This window comes from Centruroides sculpturatus, unplaced genomic scaffold (genome assembly GCF_000671375.1).
Source record: "Centruroides sculpturatus isolate CEXI.00-Female unplaced genomic scaffold, Cexi_2.0 scaffold319, whole genome shotgun sequence".
Lineage (NCBI taxonomy): Eukaryota > Metazoa > Arthropoda > Arachnida > Scorpiones > Buthidae > Centruroides > Centruroides sculpturatus.
This window is the reverse complement of record NW_019384636.1, coordinates 672,782-693,604: the sequence shown is the minus strand read 5'-3', so window position 1 is coordinate 693,604 and position 20,823 is coordinate 672,782. Positions and strand designations below refer to the sequence as shown.

General features: G+C 29.5%; 1 protein-coding gene across 5 annotated transcripts in view; it reads right to left on the bottom strand.

The window, feature by feature from the left end:
• The window catches only part of LOC111625871 (elongation of very long chain fatty acids protein 6-like), a 73,414-nt gene that overhangs the window by 27,118 nt on the left and 25,473 nt on the right, over positions 1 to 20,823 (bottom strand). Inside the window, exon 1 of one of the 5 annotated variants that reach the window (XM_023369122.1) lies at positions 3,708 to 4,163. The exons of the other annotated variants lie outside the window; for them this stretch is intronic. The gene's annotated coding sequence lies outside the window, so the exon portion shown is untranslated. Of the gene's footprint in view, positions 1 to 3,707; positions 4,164 to 20,823 lie in introns of those variants that run through there. 5 annotated transcript variants of the gene reach the window in all.

Here is a 20,823-nt window from a genome sequence, read left to right as displayed (position 1 = left end):
ATTAAAATTTTATTTAAACTAAATTTAATAAATTTAGTTTAAATAAAATTAAAATTAGTTTACATAAAAATAAATATATATATGTTAAATAAAGCTAGGATTAACTGTTTAATGAAATTTTCACCATTGGACTTATATAAAAATATAACAATTGAAATATTTACATGTTTAAAATTTATTTGTGACTAATGGAATTTAATATCATTTTTACTACTTAATTGATACATAAGAAAATTGTTTTTTAGTTATACGATATTAATTAAACTATTAAAACCAATTGGAAAGTTTGAATCGTCATAATTAAATGACAATAAAATGTAATTTTATCTTTATTATTTAATTTTTTAACTTTTATCTTACTTAAAATAATATACAGCAATTTAATATTATAATTTCGAACTTCGAATTTTAGTTCTAAATTAATAAAACACAACTTTGCGTTTGAAAGCATTGAAATAGTAATAATTAAACGCCTATAAACATTTTATAGTATTTAACTATCAAGACTGATAGTACATTATTACACAGAAAATCTATATAGGTTAAAAGTATAAGGTTACAGTCGATAGAATAAATTTGGTTAATACCAAATTCATTCTATTGACTATAACTTTGTACTTGTAAGCTGACAAAATTATCTACTTGTTTCGCTTAATAATTCTATATGATCTAGTTTAAAAGTTATTTTGAAAAAAAAAATGAATTCGATTTATAACAATCATGCGGATAAATATTATATTATTTTAAATTGTCATAAAAATAAATTTATAAAAGATTTATTAAAATATTTAAAAATAAAACTATATACTGCTAAAACTTATTACATAATCCATATTTTCATTGTAATTTAGGTTAAGGTCAAGTTGACGAAAAATCTATGCGTATCAAGCATTTTCTCCAAAACAGCACGTCATGCCAACGAACATGAAAAAGAACACTTCGACGTAACATTTACTGTCAAGCTATGATGATATATTTATTTATAATGAAGCATATCTTTCTAGATGAATGAGCAATTATAAAAATAGATTTTAATACCTTTACGGAGTGTAAGTTTTGAGATCTCATGGTTTAGGTTGATTTTTCAACAGATATAACTTCAAGAAAATCCAATTTTTTATAGCAATTCTACTATTGTAGCAATTTTATTATTTAGTATATTTAATATCTACGTACAAAATTAATCAGATTCTTAAAAAATAAAATGCAAACAAACATTCTATCAATTATTTTTATTTATAGATTCACTATATTCTGTAAATAATTTTAAAGAAATGTTTTTGTTGTTTCAATCATATAGCCGTTTAAATTATCTCTATACCAATTAAGGCATGTAATAACAAAGCCGAGTTATTAGAAATGAAACGTGATACATATTTAGCCATATTGCACAAAATATTCCTGAGAATCAAAATTCGGGTCTCTCAGGATGGCGTGTAGACGTCTTTTCTGCTCGGCCATTAGAAAAGCCTTATTGCCAGCATTAAAAACAGGAAAAAATAAAGAATCGTTTACAAGAATATATTGTATATTTTGAAATAAAAGCCACTTTTCCTTATTTCGATATCACGTTAGAAAACGTTAGTTCGAATAAGGCATTTAGGGGATGTACAAAGTAATTAATTAAAAGTGTTTCTCTCTGCAGATTTGGTTTGTCTTTTACCTTTTTTAACTTTAGTTTTATTACATTATTAACGTAATGTTTTAGAATTTGGAAGTTGCTTATCCTCCGTAAGTCGGAAAGAAAAGAAAATTTGAATTTTCGTGCATTTTTCTACAATACAATTATGTAAGATTGGCAATTGGTCAATTTTTACATTCCTACGTAAGTGTTAAGTATGGTAACTTCTCTATAATTGATTAATTTTTAAATGCAAGACATTGTATCATTAACACTACGTGGTGGTCACCAACTTAACTCATTGTAATAGGCTTGATTTGCAATGAGCTCGGACAGCAAGGTTCAAAGATGAGGAAATTACACCGTGATAAATTATGTGCCTGGATCGAACTCATCTTTAATCCTCTGTAACAATAGAGTAATACATCATCACGTGACCTCTTACTGGCTACTTTATAACTTATTATGTCCATTATCTTTAATAATAAAAAAATTAAATTCAAATTTTTATATAATACGTGAGCGAATTATATATTATGTTATACAATCTTTTTATTTAAGTTTTTTCTGGATACATCATATCAGCTCAGATCTTCTAAAATTGAATGATAACAATATATATACAGTTGTGCCTCGTACAACGTACTTAATCCGTTCCAGGTGCACGTCCGTTAAGTGAAACGTCCGTTATACGAAACGCATTTTCCCATAGAAATACTTGTTAAAACATATAATTCGTTCCGCAGCATAAAATAACCGTACTGTACCATAAAAAATAAAAATGGAGCAGACACCAATTATGCCCGGTAGTCAGATGTTGTGAGGAGGAGGTGGAAGAACACTTTCTTTACACATTCATACAGATACAGACTTTTTACACATTGCAGCGGGTCTTTTTTTATTGTTTTTTAATCGGAGTCAGATTCAGGAGAGGCTACCGGAACTTGCAGGGTCAACTTCTCTTGTTCCATCCTTTGTTTTTTGCCCGCTGGCTTCTTGAAAAACATGACCAAGGTGGTCTGTTTCTCTTTCTTCTTTAACACCTGTCGGAAATGACGGACAAAGGTGTCATCGTAGAGATCATTGATCCTGTTGGCCTCAGCTCTGTTTGGATAATGAGTGTTGGTAAACTCCTGAACCTCTCCCCATTCGACAAGAAAGTTTTTGTCAACTTTCACTCCTGATGATTTCTTGCTTTGTTTCAATTGAAATCACCTTTTTTTTTTTTTTTTTTAGAAGCCATGATGCATTATAAATGACTTAACTTGCCAGATTATATGATACGAATAATTCTTTATTAATTAAGATCACTAAACACTTCTACGAGCTACTCTCGCTCCGTTTGTTTTTTACAACCTCTTTTCGTCCCGCCACCTCGGCATCTACACAATTACATTTCGTTTATTTGAATCGTCAACATATACTGTATTACATTACATTTAATGTTTATTTAAATCATCAACATATATTACATTACATTTCTACTTCAGATATACTAATAATACATTCTAATAATACTAATATATCCTAAAAATAGCAGATTGTCATTGGCAACGGCAAAAGAGTGGAAACATCATTCGCACTTGTTCTAAAAAAGTCCATTGTTCGTCTCACGTAACTGCCGAACGGAAAGTCCGTTGTTCGCAGCAAGTCCGTTGCTCGAGTCACGTAACGGTCAAACAGAAAGTCCGTTATTCGCAGCGTCCGTTATTCGAGGCGTACGTTATACGAGGCACCACTGTACATACTATATATAATTATTTTATATATTAAATAAAACACAATTTATGCAGTATCCTTAATTAGTTTATAATAAATATGTTATCTGACTACTTCATAACTACTGATTAACTAAAGATATCACTAAAACCTAAAGATTTAGTAATAACTGTTCCTGAAATAAACAAAAAATAATAAATTTAGCGTATTTCTGACCGGAATATCCAACTTGAATTAAAGTTACGAAAGCGTTTAAGCACAAAGAATTTGTTATTTTTTGTGATATTAACTCTTATAACATTTTATTTTAAGTCTAAAATTCTCAAAGAAAAATTTTACTTCAAATAATGACTAAAATTATATATACTTCACATGCTTTTATAGGAAAAGGCATTGTCAATTCAAGCGTCATATTTTCGATTTGTTTTCCTATTTTTTGTTTATCAGGTGAATCTGCTAAAAATAATTCTTTGAATCTATTTTAAAAACTACATTCGTTGAAAACGAGCTATTCTTTTATTTGAAAATGTTATGTTCAAAAGAATTGAAATAGAAAGCAGAATTTCAATTTAACTTAATCATATTTTTATTACTTTTCTGAGTTCACGACAGTATTTACGTAATTTTCGTTTAAATATAATAATAAATCCTCATTTTCATTTAAGCAAAATTTTCCTCATAATTATGCAATTTCAAGCTAATTATTTCAAGTTAATTAGCTAGTAAAAAGTTATCTAGTAATCCCATAGACCTTAAGACGTAAATTTCCCTCAATTTTTTAATGCTATACTTATTATTTATATAAAAAGTATACAAACTTAAACGAGAACTATCAATGTACGCATACTATAAGTATTATAATGTATTGCAAGTCTATAATTACCAATAGTGACTGTTGAAAATATGAAGTTGATTATTATTAATTAACTGTTAATAATTTAATCATTAACAATTAATTAATAGACTACTTAATTACTTAACAGTTAGTTTTTTAAATATATATTATTCTTCTTAACTAATTATCGACTTATCATTTGAGTCCTTTTAGATAGAAGAAAATATTTTCTATGGTCTTAGTGGAATATATCCTAATGGGCTTATATATTGATGCCTAGTAATATGCCAGACCAGGATCAAGGAATAACTACAGAACAAGCTAATATTACATATTGTTCGCTTTTATATTGTATTTAAGAATTTCCTGACTATGTGACATGCATTTATTATGGTTGATTTATGTAATGTGATGTACTGTATTCTACATCATTATATATGCTATTGTGAAGTCCTAATGTTTCAAGACTTTTATGTTAATGTATGTGGTATGACGTATGTGCAAGAAAAGACTACAGACTTAATAAATACCTCCCTTATTTATCCACTGTAGGAGCTTCATCCATTTTATATTATTATTATTGGTTATATAGCTTGTTCAATAAAAATATAGCAATTTAAACAACTTTTTATAATGGTTTAAATTAATAAACAAGGTTTTAATATGATTAATGTTTTCAACAGCACAGCCTTCAAAACATAACAAGCAAATTCATCGTTACAATAATAATGTCATTTTCAGTCTATTAATTTGCAGATTTCATAACCTTGAAGTCAACATTAATTTCAATAGTGCATTCAAATTTCTTTCTCATGACAACCCTATCTAAATTTTCGTAAAGACTATTGTTTATCAGTTTTGACAGCGAAAGTTTCTCTTTTCTTTTTTAATATAGTTACTTTGCGTATAGTTAAAATAACTTATACTACTGTTGCTTAACTTCAAAACGTAAATGATAATAATAATAATTATTTATATACAACTGAAAAACGGTGTATACCACATTAGGAAGTTTTCGAGGGAACAAAGAATTTGTGTTTCAATTCATCAATACTTTAATATGCAACGCTTTATTAATTAATATGGGTGAAAGCCTATGGACTTAGTTAATAAAACGTTGCTTATTAAAGTGTTGGTAATTTTTGTAGTTTGCGGGATACGCAATTTTTTTCACCAAGCGCCCCAATTCATATCATTTTAAGACAAACATTCAAAATTTATTATTATTTATGATGTCAACATCAATTTCAACAAATTTCTGTAACTATTAGAAATTTTGATATTATGAACGTTATCACATTGTATTACACCAAATATAAATAGAATATATAACGCAATAGCGGTTTTAGATTGAGTGTGTTCCGGACAAGACACGACTTGCAAGACATCTTCGTTAAAAGTTTATGTAATGTAAAACACATGGATTATACAATGGGTTATACAATGCGTTTATTCTACTTAAATACAAAAACTATCACTAAAAGTAATTATTTTTATACCGTATTAGTTCATTTGTGGCATTGAGTAAACACCAATAGGAAATATGTAATGCTTTCTTCGCCTTACTTAATTCCGATACCTATACCTTAATTATCCTTACGAACAGCATTAATTTTCAATTAATGTTTTTGTATTTAATATAAAGAACAAATAATGAATTTAAAGATCGTTCTCGTTTACTTAATCATTTTTCTAAATGTTCAATGTAAGAGAAATTAGAAGGCAATAAAAATAATATAATTTTATTAACAAAAAAAAAATTTTAAATATTAAAAATTTAGAAAGTATGAATACGTTAAATGACCAGTTTCCAACTTACTTCGCGGAAAGAGAAGCGATTAAACCGTCACGAATAACCTAAGCGGAAAATTTGTCCAGTGATTCCCATTAACACTGTTTCGGTTCGTAAATTTTTCCCGGAAGTCTTTTAATGCATCGTCGCGACTGTCGAAAATGCATTCCAACATTTAGAAAACATTTACTATTTATCAGATATTTGCTAACAGCTGTATTAAGATACGAAAATTATTAATCCAAAGCCAAGACTATCGAAAACTTTACAGGGATTCCGGGTAAAGTGGGTCCCTTTTGCTCTTTATTTTGATCAAATGAAATACGTAGAATATTCTTATTAATAAATAGCAGTCTTAAAGATTTTATTTTTAGTTACTAAAAATAACATTAATTTACATGAGTAGAAACTACTGTAAATTCCTAAGTTTTCTCTGGAGTTCGGGAAAAACCTCCGGTTTTCCCCTATTGACGGCCCTGCCTAAAGCGATCTGACTGATCAAATATTCGTTGATGCGAAGTCGACTCAAAGTGGTGGCGGTCTTTCCGTCGCGAGATGATGTCAAAATCGCCCTGTGACGTCATCAGTGTATTTTCCATTGCGGTTTCGCGCAAACAGTTTCTATTTCAAACCGCAGTAATTATTTATTGTGACATCGTCACAATGCCCGAATGCTGTTATATTTTTAATTCATTTCATTTAAAATATATTCTCTCTATTTCAAATTAGTAGTGTCTTGTCCCTGTACATCATACTTTTCCTAATAGCAATGAAGTCGTCCCCTGTCATCTATCTAACCCCATTAGGGGAAAAAACTTTTTGAATTGAAATAATACGAATTCTGGTGGAAACCGGAAGCTTGCATATAGTTAATCGAGACCTTCTGTCACTAAGCTTTCTAAATCTGGTTTGAATTTCATTTATCTAGATCTGTTCTTGAGATTGAGGATGGACAGATGGACAGACACAATTTATAAGTCTACAGTTTTTTCAAATTGCAGCCAAATTACTACATTTATTATGTATAATTAAATAATTTATATTTCTAAATTAGAAATTATATAAAAGGTTGATTCGTTCCATTCATTGGATGGATATATAATTTAGTTTAAGATTTGTATTCTAAGTGACAGTGGTGCACTTAGGATTTAATTTTGGGGGAAGCCTAGTTGAACAGATAAAAGACGTTTTTAATGCGAATTCAATAAAATTTTCCCGTATATGACCGCAAATTCATAAGTAATGTAGAAATAGAAGACGCCACACAATAAAATAAAAAATAAATTTTAATTAGGAGAATATTTTAGGAAAGTTATTAGGTTTTTTTTAATTTTTACTTTGGGGTGTTTGGTCCCCCTGTGGGTGCACCACTGCTAAGTGTTATTTGTTTATTTGAAATATTAGCTACTCAATTAATGTACGAATAACAAAGTTTTTATTTCTCTTTTATCAAATTTTATGGTATTTATATTGAAAGTTTTAACTAATTAGCAGAGACGGACATAGCTTATTACTGACAAACAATAAAAGGCTTTATGGAAATGAATCCCGATATATGAAATATGATGAATTAGATTTGATTAATTGAATGCATGACGTTCATCTCCTATTGAATCACGTCATCAGCCTTAAATTTACTTATTACTGATTAACTGAATCACAACGAGATTAATGAACATAGTGATGGAATATAAATCTCAATCCAAATCTTGAATTAACTAAGCAAAGTTATGAAGAACTGAAGTAGATTCGAACTTTCAATTCAAATATTTAATAAGTTAATTTTAAAATAATTTTAAATTTAAAAATTTAATACCTTAAATTTATTAAATTTATTTGTCGACACTCTACGTAAGGTCAGTTATGTCGACATCTTTTATATACATTATTTATAGAAAGTCAAGGGTGTAATAAAGCGTTCAAGGTATTCATAGCAGTTACAACATTAAAAACGTCAGTTGAAGAATTAATTCAAACATACCTTAAACAGGTTTTGCTTTGTTCTCAATATATAAAAATAATAATAGGCCTATATAAAGTTTAAATTTTTATTTCTGTCTTTACGATACTTAATTTATTAATTAATATGCAAGACAGCGATCATACTGTACAAACCAAATATATTTTTATATTTAACACACATTTAAAAATTTTTAAATTAAATTTTAAAATTGTACATAAGACTTGTCTGAAGTTATATAACAGATTGCATATTTTATGCTCTTACGCAGATCTATTGTAATATTAAATAACTTACAATAACATTTTATTTTATATTAAAATATAAAATGAAATACATATAAAACATAAATGAATATATCAAAATTTATAAATGTAAATAAATGTAAGTAAGTTCATCTATATATACAAATATTTTAAACTAATATGAAACATACAATAACATTAATGATCTAGTATATTATTTGTAATAAATAGTTTTCTACACATCTCTTCTAAGATAAAAATTGTCATTGATTTAAATAAGAATTTTGATTTCAAAAGAGATTGCGGAAAAATTCAAAAAAAAAAAAAAATCGATTAACATCATTAAATATGTTAAACATTTTCGACTATTTATCACAAATAAAATATCCATTATTCTCACCAAATTATTGCTGTTAATTGAGTTTATCTTATTTCCTTTTGTCCTTCCTGTTGATTTGATAGGTATTTTGAAAGAACTCAATAAATAAATAATAATAAGAAGAATAAGAATAAAATAAGCAATCATTACTGCATCGTACTTCAATATATAATCACACGAGCAATTATTTATTATGATATCGTCACAATGCCAGGCTTCAATATTTAATAATAGTTTTTTATTTATTTAACTTAAAATATATGCTCTCCATCTCAAATTAGTAGTGTCTTGCCCCCTGTACGTCATACTTTTTCTGTAATAATAGAGTCGTGCCGGTCATCTATTAACTGCTTTCAGGGAAAATTTTTTGAATTGAAATAACATGACTTCCGGTTTGCACCATAAGTTCATATATAGTTCGGACCTCCTGTCCATAAGGTTTCCATAGTCTTGTCTTTCATCTATCTAAATCCGTTCTCGAGATTAAGGAAAGACGAACGGACGACAGTGAGAATTTATAGGTCTATAATTTTTTCAAATTGAAGTCCAATAAAAAAAATTTCGTTATATCGTCTTCCAACATATCCGATCTGAAGATATAAAAACAATGATTGAATGTTTTAAAATTACGAAAGTCTCAAAACATTTTTGTTGCTCTCTGCACTGCCGTACAACTGATTACATACTCCCTTGTAAAAGATATTGTACTTCTGTTTACTATCTGGGATGGATTTACTTTAAAAAATGTAGTACGATATAGTACTTTCAGTCGCTGTCGAAGATTGAACTGCTCCTATAGTTCATTTCAATGGCGAATAGAAGTTTTAAGGACATATTTTACCAGCTAATCTATTATAATAGACTTCAAGCGGTGCAATCACTATTAAGGCGTTATACTAAAGGCCAGTTCATGCTTGGTTAAAACCTGATATTGTCAAGTTTCCAGAACAGTCTTTAAATGGCGTACAGAGTTCGCACTCAAATGCACAAAAAAATTTCCTGGCTATTTCATTTTTAACTCCTCAAAAAGACCCTTTACGATTTTATAATTCATATTTCTATTACTAAAATAAGCAATACTAAAAAAGTTCATTTGAGTTTTAATTTCTGTAGAAACGTCAATGAAAATCAATAATTAATAATAGTAATAGTAATATAAAAACCTGAAATTAAAAGACTTCAATTCAAATTTACAGGCTTTCAAATTTAAAAAATAAAATTCTGTATTTTCTAAATTACATTATTCGTTAATTTTCTGTAATAAAACGAATTTTAAAATTACAGTATTTATTTATTCATTCTTGTTATAAGTAATGCATTTTTATTTATTGTAATTTTCTATTACCTGGATATCAAATATATATATATAGCGAAATTTGCAACTTTTTACGTAAATATAGGTGATGATGTGTTTCAAAATATAGTACAGACAATCTCTGAAACTTCGACTTTCAGACGTAACGTGTTCCTAAAAATGTATATGAAAGTAAAGTGTCGCAAAATTGAACGAGTTGCATTTTTATAAAGCTAGTTATATTCTTAGAGAACTAAAAAAAATTATATTGATAAAATCACTTATTAAACTAATAATTTAAAAATTAAACTTTCCCATATTACAATTTATAACTTCACTTAAAGTGTTAAAACCAAAGATTAGACAGAAAATAGACCAAAAAAAAGTAATTTTCAGAAATGATTTCGCTGCTACCAACACCAAAACTGCCAAAAATAGCTTCAGCGCAGAATTTTTCAGCCGGCAGATACTGTCTGTATTCTATTTAACGAGCATTCAAAAATATCAGAGATCCATTCTATCAAATAATTCGTTAAATCGAGAATTTACCGGATTAAAACTATAATCAAAAACATAAACAAATAGAAAATTAATAATGATAATTAACCTAAAATCCAACAACGGATCCAGAAATCCCCAGAGGAGATGCAGAAAGGAAATCATACGTCTTATAAAATTTTATACTACCTGAAGTAGAGTTCATAGCTATACTCGAGAAAACAGCAAAAGAGAAATGCAGCTGCACCCTACACAACTCTGCTAAATCCGCCATTGCAAATACTAATTGTCGTAAAAGCTCATAGTAACTCTATGATAATCAACTACTAAAATAGTTCGGCTTGTATTTTCCTTAAATACTGTACGTTACAAGAATCTCAGCTATTGCATAATGTATAGAAAGTCATATATGATAGTCGAGGTAATTAAAATCTCGATAAGATAAGCTGGCAACGCGTTGCTGAACTTTCCTGGCATTCTTTATTTGTTTTAATCCCTAATAATTGCTGCCATTATCTTTATAGTCTTCGAGGTATTTATAGTCTGAGGTATTAAGGGCGAAAGGGCCATATCTCCCGAACAAATGTTCCGATTTTCCTGAACTTTTCGAGAAACATTTTCTCAATACACAGCCTCTCTGTAAAATTTCAGAAATTTTCGACAAAAAAAAAAAACCACCCCAGCAGTTATTAAGTTTCAAAGTGGGTAAAAAAATTATGCCCCACACCCACGCTAATATTCATACGTACTGAAAAATCCCAATTTTTAAAGCATTTCTCGATGTTTCAAGGCTCCGCTGGTCAAACAATGTAAAAATTTTGGGGGTCTTGTTTTAACCGCTCGTCATACTGTCACACTGTTATATAACAGCCGGAAAAATAAAATTAATATATTGTTATTTTAGTTAGTTTTACATAACAATAACTTATTTGTTAAAATGAGATATTTTAACAAATAAATTTAAATAGTTTTTCGTTAGTTTTTTTTTCTTACCTCTAAAATGTATTCAAAAACTAGTCCAAAACTATCAATTCACAAAATTCGTATTCACAAAATTTTATTTAATTTATTCAATTTGTTATTTTTCACTGTTTTTCATTAGAAAAAAAATGTACATTTAACAATTATCAATATTTAACAGAATATAAAGTCGATTATAAGAACATGCTAAAATAAAAAAACGACTTAAAGAGCAAAATCGGGAAGCCCTTCTGTCAACACATTAAAAAATAATAACCAAATATTATTTAACGATTATTAAGGTTTTATATAGATGTATTAGCAATATTTTGTGGAAAAAACATTACAGTCAAATCATCCGAAAAGTTGTTTAGGACCTTTTCTGCGTACGTAGTTTATGTAAAAATTTTTGTTTATTAAGTATGAAAACAGATGTTTAGTTGCAATTACTCTGATTAAATATTTTGTGAAGTTTAACAGCTTAAAAATTCCTGAACTCGAGTTTAATTCCCCGGGAAGAGATCTTCAAAAATTTTCCAGGATTCTCGAAAATTCCCGTACTAGAAACGTGAATTTGGAATAAATATTTTTCTTTTTACATAACAATTGTTGTTATGAAAATACGTGTCTTGTGTCTTGATTCTTTACATTAATTATATCTACATATGTTTACAAGCCGTGTCCAAGAAAAGTTAAGCAAAAAAGTGAGGAAAGCGGATAAAAAGAAAGATATTTATTCCAAGTGAAACTTTCATGGATTATGGGATGTAACAAGAGACAGTGCCTTGGAGAAATGCAAAGAAAATTATCACTAAATAATTAAATATTCGAAGTAAACAAAAACATAGGATTTTGGGCAGAAACAAGTTCATTGATGGTGGTCTGTCAATACGGAATATGATCACGTTTTGCTGGAAATACATTCCCTACAGCGTTGATTCATGCCAAAAACAGATAATCTATGACGATTTGAGATATCTGTGTCCGTATATGGAGCAGACATATTATTAGCTCGTAAAGAGTCCTGAGAGGGTCATGGAGAAAAGATAAACGTCTCCCAAGCATGTCCCATACATGCTCGATAGGATTCAAGTCGAGTGATCTCGCTGGCCATTCCGTACGAAACAGTGTTTCCGAGGTTCCGAGTTTCCGAGGTTAAGTACTGTCGAACAATGCGAGGCCTGTGAACTTGCTCATTATCGTCCATAAAAATGGCGCGAGGGTATATAGCTGCAAGAAATGAGCGAATATATTGTGCAAGGATGTCATCTCTATATCGCACTGCAGTCACAATGCCGCAAGGGAAGACAGAGATCAGTGCGACCGCCGACAACAATTCCTTTTCAAATCATTAAACCACCACTTCTGTATGCGTGCATTTCGCGGATGTCACTGGCGTAATAGCGAATTTCAGGCGTTCTCCAGACTAATAACCGTCGAGAATCAGTCATCTACTGGGTGCCCTGCAGGGCACATCCCCTTCAGGGCACATCCCCTTCAACAATTGGGCTAGATCATGGCTCCCAATGTTATTGTAAATACTTCTTTGGATTCTGTTTAGTAAAAGTAACTTATGTAATCATTAAATCGTACTATACAAGTGTTATATTGTAGAAACAAATTCGTTCTATTCTAGCGTTATACCATGGTAACTTCATTTATTCATTGTATTGAAATTGTAACCAAATTGTGAACTTAACCGGAAATTCCAACTGTAAACGCAAATACCATCCTCACTGTAGCTATCAACTGTAAAACCATCTGCGATCATCTTAATGTTCCCACTTGTTCCCAATCATACCTAATGTTTGTTATATTGTTCCAATAACCTCGCCAATTTATTGTAACCGTTGCTTCAGAAATACCATTGTAATCACCCTGTTTCCACGACTTACCACCCATATTTACTCAGTCCTGTAATCACTTCTGGTCTCATCAAATTACTTATTGTGTAATGTACAGCACTGTTTACGTTGCAATATACATGCTTTGTAAATTTATTAACCAACTTTATGTTGTATGTTAGTTTCATGCACTGATTGTAATATGTAACCATTGTAATATCTATCCAATGCGATACAGGCGCCCATGGTGCCTCCCATGCCTTCCTTCCCACTTTCCTATCTCCCTTTCTTTTCACACTACATTCACATGCTTTCTTCTTCTTTCAATTTTCTATAGGGCAAAGTCTGTTACGAAATACAGACAGCTCTTCTTACTCTATAAACAGAGAGATAAACAGAGTCTTCAGACCAAACTGTGACTCATCCGTGAAGAGCACAGCATCCCATTATTTTAGAAACCAGTTGAGGTGATATCGAGCCCAGTTTAACCGGGCCTGTCTGTGCGATGGAAACAGAGGGACTCAAACTGTCGGTTATCTTGCTTACAGCTGGCCTGCATGTAGCCGTCTGTAAACAGTTTGCCGAGATACCGCCCTTCCTGTCGACGCTGCAAGGTCCGAAGCAAGGCGATGAACAGTGAGTAACCTGTAGCGTCGTGCTTGCAGACATAGAAAATGATCATCCTGAACGGTTGTGACTCTTGGACGTTCACTTACTGATCTTCGCGACACAGTTCCTTCGCTTTATACCGGTTCCATAGGCGACAAATGACAAAACGATTGGTATTTATGACTCAGGCTATTTCCGACTGTTGCTGGCCCCATTCGAGACGCCCTACTGCTTCCTATTGCCTGACTGCATTCAGATGATGTCGTAAATTTGCTATCTTAAGTTTCCTTCCAGAGTCTTTAAAGCAGAGATACAAACTCTGCATAAAACAGACCGTTTTTTATACCTGCCATGTTTCATTTAAAAATGTTGATAATATAGCCTATATATATAGGCTATATTATCAACATTTTTAAATGAAACATGGCAGGTATAAAAAACGGTCTGTTTTATGCAGAGTTTGTATCTCTGCTTTAAAGACTCTGGAAGGAAACTTAAGATAGCAAATTTACGACATCATCTGAATGCAGTCAGGCAATAGGAAGCAGTAGGGCGTCTCGAATGGGGCCAGCAACAGTCGGAAATAGCCTGAGTCATAAATACCAATCGTTTTGTCATTTGTCGCCTATGGAACCGGTATAAAGCGAAGGAACTGTGTCGCGAAGATCAGTAAGTGAACGTCCAAGAGTCACAACCGTTCAGGATGATCATTTTCTATGTCTGCAAGCACGACGCTACAGGTTACTCACTGTTCATCGCCTTGCTTCGGACCTTGCAGCGTCGACAGGAAGGGCGGTATCTCGGCAAACTGTTTACAGACGGCTACATGCAGGCCAGCTGTAAGCAAGATAACCGACAGTTTGAGTCCCTCTGTTTCCATCGCACAGACAGGCCCGGTTAAACTGGGCTCGATATCACCTCAACTGGTTTCTAAAATAATGGGATGCTGTGCTCTTCACGGATGAGTCACAGTTTGGTCTGAAGACTCTGTTTATCTCTCTGTTTATAGAGTAAGAAGAGCTGTCTGTATTTCGTAACAGACTTTGCCCTATAGAAAATTGAAAGAAGAAGAAAGCATGTGAATGTAGTGTGAAAAGAAAGGGAGATAGGAAAGTGGGAAGGAAGGCATGGGAGGCACCATGGGCGCCTGTATCGCATTGGATNTATATTATATGTAAAAATCTATATATATATATATATACTGTGTAAGAGGCGGAGAGTAATATTTTAAAAATAATTAAATAATCTTCATTTTACGAGTAATTATTCGTATTAGTAATTTTATGCACATCTGTATTTGTTTGAAATTAAACAAATGAGAGAATGATATGAAAGTTATAAATCACTAAATATGTTTCATTTAGACTTAAAGGTAGCAATTATTTGGAATGAAAACAAATAAAGAATGCCGAGAAAGTCTAGTAACAAAGTCGCCAGCTTTTTAAAATTGTACCTTTACTGTTGTCTCTTTACTATGATACTGTAATCACTTATTCCTGTTGTCATTATGTTCCTACTAATAAAGTTTGATTCGATTTTAAGCCTCCTTCTTAGTGCGTAACTTTGTTGTCAATGAGTCAATTGTTATTCTATTAAATGAAATTAATATTTTATTGTTATTTTATCTATATCTTCTATATATATATATATAAATGGACGTGTGTGTCCCCATATTTCACTTTTTAGCCAAAACTACACATCGCACATGAATGGTGTTTGTATGTCGTAGTAGCCCCAAGTCTCCATTCGTGCACTGGTGGTTGCGTCTCGATAGCTATAAGGATGTGGGAAAATATGGGGTTGAAGAGGTTGACTTCGAAGATGTGTAACAATGGAAGTGTCAACAATGGAAGTGTTAACGATAGAAGTGTTAAGAATGCAAATGTTAACAATGGAAGTGTTGAGTAATAAAGGAAGTGTTAATATAAAGCGGATTTCTCGCAAAAACCGCATTTACAGGCGGTTTTTGGGGGAAATCGAACATATTTTTAGACTCATGTAAAAATTCTCTAATTAGTCTGAAAACGGGGGACCTAATTCTTGCATTCTGTGAAAACAGGTAAGATTGGCTATAATGTAATTATCTTAATCTTCACTATCGTTACTTTTTGCCCACAAATAAAAACCCAGCGAAGCGGGTCCTTGCAGCTAGATTCTAGATTACAGTCTTTTATATATATATAAACTATATTACATACAAATAAAAACACAGCGAAGCGGGTCCTTGCAACTAGTTATTAATATAATCTTGTTATTTATTTTCTTTTATTCAAAATAATTTCTTTGAATAAAAGAATTTTTATTCAAAGAAATTTTTTATTTCAATTTTTTATATTATGATGGTTAAATCCAAAATGATAAATAAAAAAAATATATAGGCCTATATATATAATGTTTTTAAATTTAATTAATACAGTATTTTTGAATAAAAAGTATTTGCGAGAAAATTTACTTATGAATAAGAATTTATTCGAATGAAAAATTATTATTATTTAAAATATTATCAAAAACATATAATCTATATTAATTACAATTTATATAATTATATCTCATTTGTACTTCAAGCTTCGAAGCAACAGCGAAATACACAACAAAATTTTATTATTTTATACTGGGACCATTATACGTATGTAAGCCTATACTGGTATTCGTATGGGAGAAAAATACAGTCAGTCATGTCGACAGATGAATACTAGAGAGTTTTTTTTTATAATACTGTACTTTTTCACAGAGTGCCTTTGTGTTATTATATATTTATAATATAATTGCCAATATTTCGCATTTTTCTAATAATGATCTTGACTCGCAATCTCTGGCTCTCTCTCCGGTCATCCTACTGCCCATCCTACCAGCAAAAAGAGCTTATTAGAATATTAATATACTATTAGTAGAATCATTCTATTTGCGCAACTATCCTGCCGTTAGCTCGTATCAGCAGGATAGCCTGCTGTCCACTCTGTCGTTAAAATCTGCATAATAAAGACAAATATATTTTAATTAAAATAACGTAATTTATAAAGCAATTATCGAAAAGAAATCGAAAATGTCTTAATCGGGTTTCATTCTCAACTTTTAGCTAATATTTTATCTATTAAAATAAAATTTCTTGTTTTAGTGTATACACGATAAGCTCTAACATAACTTTATCCACCGCAGTTTGCTGTAATCAAGATTACTCAAATTATATTTATGAAATTCTCATCCAATTTACTAAATATCAATTAGAAATTTGTAGAACATGACTTCACTCATTGCGAAAATGTTACGAGCAAATACTTAATTAGACTACGTAAATTATTACTAGCACACTCAGATTATTACTTGTTCCGGTCTATACAATTTTTTTTTTAACTGTAAGACATTTACTTGAAATGACAATGTCAAAAATCACTTGGATCAGTTTTTTGTAAGCAACGATCAAAACTTTTATGAATGTGAAATCATGCTACTACCAGAAACGATGACAACAAATATTTGACCAAAATGGTCGATAAATAATTCAACAAAATATTTATTTATTATAAAAATATTGTTTTTTTTCCACGAAAAAAAAACGAAATTACTTTCCGAACAACCCAATATAATGGAACTTTATTAATCAAAAATTGAATTGTGAACTTTTAAATTTACATTAAAAATTATTTAAAATATGAATGAACAGTAAATCAAAAAAGTTATCCTATTAACAGCAACATAAATTAATACATGGGATACAGTACAATAATAAAAGCAATCATATCAAGAAATAAATAAAATGATAATCTAAATCAGATTTTTTATAAACCACTTACGTGCACACACCATTACTGATTGAATTAAATGATATATTCGAAAATTAGAAATTGTATAGCAACATTTGATATACAAAATAGTAATAATGACTTGAATATCAATAATTTATTACAGACGTCGTTTAATATAATTTCTTGCTTGTTTGGAGACGAATTAGCCTATATCATATCTTACGATTATTTTATTGATGCCTTTGGTACACATTAACAGGGATATTTTTGATATAGGGGAGACCGGGGTAAGATCGGCATGTTAAGCTTTACTTAAATTTTGTGTAATAAATACTGCTGTAAACTGAAAAAAAAGCTTTGCATATTGTCTATTGGAATGTTACCTTACTATAGAACTGGTTAAAATCAGTTTGGAAATAAAAATAATTAAAATAATTACAACTTTACAAGAAGAGAGAAATTGACGAAGTTGCCCCGGGTATAGGGGCAAGATCGGCAACTTCTCTCTTTTTGTAAAGTTGTAATTATTTTAATTATTTTTATTAAAGTTGCCCCTGGTATAGGGGCAACAGTAATGGGGCAAGATAGGCACGTATATAAAATTATGTTATTAACAATGTATAAGTTGGAATTCACTATTAAAACAAAGAAATACAAATCCAACACCCATTTAATATTATTACAACGAAATGCAAGTTCAAAGACATATATACATGAATAACAAATGCAAACATGTTTTCATTTATCATCTGTTTGATTTTTATCCTTTGCTTCTAATGTGGCTTTATGTTGCCGATCTTACCCCGCTAGTCATGATTTCGAAACATTAAGTACAACCCTGAGAACAGAATGCCAAGCCACGATCTGGCCACGTGAATAAGTTGAAGTTACATCCTTCTAACAGGAAAAGTAACTTTCGTTATCATGGAATTATAACAAAACCTGCCAATTCAATATAAATGGAAAAAAAATATTATATGGAATTCAACGAAAATGAAAATTTGCTTGATAATTCAACTACGCTTGTTGGAGAACAATAAAAACACTACACTCAACAAGCCACCAATAAAACTCAACTACCTAACCTATAACCAAAGTCTTCTTTTAATTTGTTTTTAAAAAAAAGCGCTTGACAAACTTGCCCCGCGTGCCGAAGTTGCCCCGGTCTCCCCTATAGTTTAAATAACTTTCATATGAATCATGAAAAGAAGAAACTCACTTAACATAATTTTGTTACTGTTAATTTAAAACAGAATATTCGCAGTTATTTATTTCAGTATTTTTAATTGTCATACAAAAATCAAGAAATGTAGACCTTCCAATATTTTTAAATTTTCCTTTAAATATTTTATATAGATTATATTTAGATCGAACTTAACAGAATTGTCCTATATTTCTTGCTATTAGAAATGAGTTTCGTAAAAAGTAAAACAAAAAACAAAAAGTAAAATGCGTATTTGGCGCTATTTATCATCAAGATCATTCATCTAAGGTCATTGTGCGTTTCATTCATTCAAAGCTAGTATAGTTTTAATGCTTCATTACGTAATATACTTTCTATTTTTAATTTTCACCTACATTCAAACGCATTAAGGGAACTTTCGTTATAAAAATCAATCTGATTAGTATATTGCAAAATTATATATTTTCTCTTCAGTGAAATATTTTAATAAATTAATAAAATATAATTTTATATTTTCATCATCTTCTATTATATCTTTTTTTATAACAGTTTAAGAAGGAGTTATAAAATAAAACTTATATAGTATGAAAAGGTTGCTGATGCAAGAAGAAATAAAAATTATCGTGATAAAGAGTTATTACTCGTATAAAAATAAAACATAATAAGTATTGCACATTTATTTTATTACATATTAAACAATAGCTATTTATATTTTTATACAATGCTACTATAGAGTAATGTTAAAATATACAAATTATCTTTCAGATTTCATTTTTGTTGCTTTTTCTATAAACTTCATTTTAAAAAGTTTTGAAAAATATCAACATTTAAAATACATTTGTTATATTTTGATTTTAGAACATTATTATTCATAATTCACAAATAATTTTAAAGTTATTACTTAAATTATTTTTACATACTTATGAATATTAGTTCAATTTTTTCCTTGTTTTTCACACAATTAACTGTATTTATTATATGCTAAAACTTTGCTTTTAAATTCTTTAAATTTTATTAATTAATGTAACCACAAAACCTTTACTTACTTTTATTTTACTTACTATAAATACTTATTACATCCTTCATTTTTCTTTCAATGGGAATATTTTTAAATATTTTATTATATATATTTATTGTCGACATTTTAAAATAAGTTTCCTGCTAGGATTTTTTCTTCTCTCCAATGAAAAATGTCCAAAATTATTTTCTTGGAATTAAGAATGTTTAAATTATAAAACTTTACATCTTTTATTGTAATAATATGCATATTCAAATTATTCTGTCATAATTCTATTCAAACTTTCATTAATTGCTATCACGAATTTCTATGAAGTCTAAAAGTGAAAAAGAATTTCTGAAGAAAGAGCTGAAGGATGTCAAGGATGGAGCACATTAGAAATGAAACAATTACAAAAATGATGAAAATTGACAGAACAATAATCGATGAAATAGAAAAACAATAATTTGTATAGTTTGGTCGTATAGATTAAATGTAATAACAAATATGGTCAAGGAAAGCATTGGAATACGTCTCTCCAGAGAAATAAAAAAAGGAGCAAACCTAAAATTTGGATGGAGTTTAAAGGAATGAAAACCAGCAGTTTAAAAAATGATTCATGGAAAACTAGGTAAAAAATGAAAACAGCAACAATTATAAAAATTTCCATTGGAGATATGTATATATATAATATAGAAATTTAAATTTTAAATATAATCATCAAGAGGAACAAATCATTGGAAATAAAATACAGTAATATATATTCAAATATAACTTTAATTATTAATAAATTATAACAAATATGTACTAATCAATTTAGGAATTTAAGAAAATAATTTCATGTAAAATTTTTTAAAAACTTTAACATAGTAAACGAGATTTGCAAATTGTAAATGTTTATTTCAAATATATATTTTCTACATTAAGTATTCGGAAAATAATTTCATAAACTTTAATGTAAAAAAACTGTACTGATTATAATTGTATTTATATCACCAAGTAATAATATACGAAGTACTAAAATCAATTCGTTTCTGATTTTTTCCATCTTAGTTGTATTTGTTGTGAATTTTTGTGTTCAGATTTCTGCAGATACTGTTATTTTAAGTTCTTTAAATTTTACTAATCAATTCATACCGTATAT